This window comes from Propithecus coquereli, unplaced genomic scaffold (assembly GCF_000956105.1).
Source record: "Propithecus coquereli isolate 6110/MARCELLA unplaced genomic scaffold, Pcoq_1.0 Scaffold132, whole genome shotgun sequence".
Classification (NCBI taxonomy): domain Eukaryota; kingdom Metazoa; phylum Chordata; class Mammalia; order Primates; family Indriidae; genus Propithecus; species Propithecus coquereli.
In genome coordinates, this window is record NW_012137414.1 from 4483164 (window position 1) to 4487170 (window position 4007).

Below are 4007 nucleotides of genomic sequence, written 5' to 3' on the forward strand. Positions count from 1 at the left end.
AAAGGAACATTTAGCTATATAAAATAATAAAATCTTATCATCCACAGCAGAATGGATGGAATTGGAAGACATTATGCTAAGTGAAATAAGTCAAGCAGAGAAAGACAGATATTACACATTCTCACTCAAATATGGGAGCTAAAAAGTTGATCTCATGTAAAAAGTGAGTAGAATCATGGTTATCAGAGGCTAGAAAGGTTAGCAGGGAGAGAAGAATAAAGAAAGGTTGGTTAATATGTATAAAAATATAGTTAGAAGGAATAAGTTCTATTGTTTCATAACCCAGTAGGATTACTATAGTTAACCAGAATTTATTGTATATTTCAAAATAGCTAGATGAGAAAATTTAGAATGGTCCTGACACAAGGAAAAGATGAATATTTGAGGTCACAGATATCCGAATTACTTTGATTTGATCATTACCCATTGTATGTGTGTATGGAAAAATGTACCCCATAAATATGTACAACTATTACGTATCAATGAATAAAACTAAATCTGAACATGTTTATGGATTTACTTTTCTGATAATTTGTTGCTGGTGTAAAGAAATGCTAACGATTTTTGTATGCTGATTTTGTTTCTTGCAACTTTACTGAGTACCTTTAACAATTTTTATGGAATCTTTAGGATTTTCTACATATAGGATCATGTCACTTGGAAATAGAGATAATTTTACTTCTTCCTTTCCATTTTGAATGTCTCTTACTTCTTTCTCTTGCCTAACTGCTCTCACTAGGACGTTGACTACTATGTTGAATAAAAATGTTGAGTGTGGGCATTTTTGCTTTGTATAAAATCTTAGAGGAAAAGCCTTCAGTTTTCCCCCATTGATTATGATGTTAGCTGTGGGCTTTTCATAAATAGTCTTTACCGTGTTGAGGTAAGATTCTTCCATACCTAGGTTGCTGAGAGTATTTTTTTAAATATATTTATAATGAATGGGTGTTGAACTTTATCAGATGTTTTTTCTCCATTTCTTGAGATGGTCATGTGGTCTTTACCTTTCATTCTGTTAATGTGGTGTATCACATTGATTGAATCATGTATGCTAGACTAACATTACATCCAAGGGATAAATTTCAACTGGTCACAGTGTATAATCTTTTTGATGTACTATTGAATTCCTTTTGCTTGTATTTTATTGAGGATTTATCGATCATACCGTGGGGAAAGGACACATCATAGATATTGGCCTGTAGGATTATTTTCTTATGGTGTCTTTCTCTGGTGTTGGTATCAGGGTGATACAGGCCTCAAAATATGAATCTGGCTCATTCTATGAGGCTTGTGTCACTCTGACACCAAAACCAGACAAAGACACAATGAAAAAAGAAAAGTATAGGCTGATAACTATCAAGAACATAGATGCAAAAATCCTAAACAAAATACTAGCAAGCTGAATTTAATAACACATTAAAAATATTATTCATCATGATGAAGTCGGATTCATCCCAGGGATGCAAAGATGGTCTAACATATGCAAATCAACCAATGTGATACATCATATCAACAAAATGAAGTACAAATCAATATGATCATTTCAACTGATGTTGAAAAACATTCAATAAAATTCAACATGACTTCATGATAAAAAAATACTCTAAAAAACTGGGTATAGAAGAAACTTACCTCAAAATGATAAAAGCCATATGCGACAGACCCCTCAACAAGTGTCATACTGAATGGGAAAAAACTGAAAACCTTTCCTCTAAGACCTGGAAGAAGACAATGATACTCATTTTCACCACAGTTATTCAACATAGTACCAGGAATTCTACCTAGAGCAATCAGACAAGAGAAAGAAATAAAGGGCATCCAAATTGGAAAGGAAGAAGTCAAATTATCCTGGTTTGCAGACAATATGATCTTATATCTAGAGAACCCTGAATACTCCACAAAAAAATATTAGAGCTGATAAACAAATTCAGTAAAGTTACAGGATTCAAAATCAACATACAAAAATCAGTAGCATTTCTGTATACCAACAGTAAACAATCTGAAAAAGAAACCAAGAATGTAATCCCATTTACAATAGGAACAAATAAAACAAAATACCTAGGAAGAAATTTAACCAAAGAAGTGAAAGTTCTCTATAATGAAGACTATAAAACATTGATGAAAGGAATTCAAGAGTACACACACCAAAAAATGGAAAGATATTCAATGTTTACAGATTGGAAGAATCAATATTGTTAAAATGTCTATACTACCCAAAGCAATCTACAGATTCAGTGCAATCTCCCTCAAAATGTCAATGTCATTCTTCACATAAATAAAATCCCAAAATGTATATGGAGCCACAAAAGACCCAGATTACCCAAAGCCATCCTTAGCAAAAAGAAAAAAAAACTGGATGTATCACATTACCTAACTTCAAATTATACTACAGAGCTGCAGTAACAAAAATAGCATGACACTGTCATAAAAACAGACACATAGACCAATGGAATAGCATAGAGAACCCAGAAATAAATCCACACATGTATAGTGAACTATCTTCAACAAAGTTGCCAAGATCATACAGTGGGAAAAGGACAGCGTCTTCACTAAATGGAGCTGAGAAAACTGGATATCCCTATGTAGAAGAATGAAACTAGACCCTTATTTATCACCATATACAAAAATCAAATTAAAATGGATGTAAGACTTAAAACTAAGACCTGAAAATATAAAACTGCCAAAAGAAAACTTTTGGTAAATGCTTTAGGACATTGGTCTGGGCAAGGAGTTCTTTAGCAATACCCACAAAGCCCAAAAAAACCAAAGCAAAATTGGACAAATGAGATCTCATAAAGCTAAAAAGCTTCTACACAGCAAAGGACACAATCAACAGAGGGAAGAGACAACCCACAAAATGGGAGAAAATATTTGCAATCTACTTGCCTGACAAAGGACTAATGACTAGAATATATAAGGCACTCTAACAACTCAATAGGAAAAAAGTTAATCTGATTAAAAAATGGGCAAAGGATCTGAATAGACATTCCCCAAAAGAAGATATACAAATGACCAACAGGTGTATGAAAAAATGCTCAACATCATTAGGCATCAGAGAAATGCCAATCAAAATTACAACGTGATGTCATCTCACCTCAGTTAAAATGGCTTTTATCAAAAAGACAGACAATAATGCATGCTGGTGAGGATGTGGAGAAAGGGGAACTCTCATACACTGTTGGTGGAAATGTAACTTAGTGTAACCACTATGAAGAATGGTATGCAGGTTCCTCAAAAACCTGAAAGCAGAATTACCATATGACCCAGCAATCCCACTACTGGGTATATATCCAAAGGAGGAGAAATCAGTATATCAAAAAAATATCTGCACTCCCATGTTTATTGTAGCACTATTCACAATAGCCAAGATTTGGAGTCAACCTAAGTGTCCATCAGTGGATGAATGGATAAAGAAATTTTGGGATATTATATAGCCACAAAAAGAATGAAATACTGCCATTTGCAACAAGATGGATGGAGCTGGATAACATTATGTTAATTGAAATAAGCCAAGCACAAAAAGACAAATCTTGCATGTTCTCGCTCATACGTGGGAGCTAAATATTAAAAACAATTCAGCTCATGAAAACAGAGAGTAGAATGACGGTTACCGGAGGCTAGGAAGTGAAACATGGAGGGGAAATAAATTGGGATGGCTAATGAATACAAAAATATAGTTAGATAATTAGATAGAATGAACAATATTTGATAACATAACAAAGTGACTATTGTCAATAACAAGTTAGGGTATACTTTAAAAGAGTAGAATTGAAATGTTTCTAACACACACAAGAAGTGATAAACACCTGAGGTGATGGACAGCCCAATTGCCCTTATTTCATTAATTCACATTACATGACCATATCAAAATATCACATGTACCCTATAAAGATATACAACTATTATGTATCCATAATAATTTAAAAGAAAAAAGAAACATTTCACTGAATAGAAGTTTTAGGTTTTTTGTTCTTAAAGAGTTCATCACTAGGTAAGAATTGTGGCAA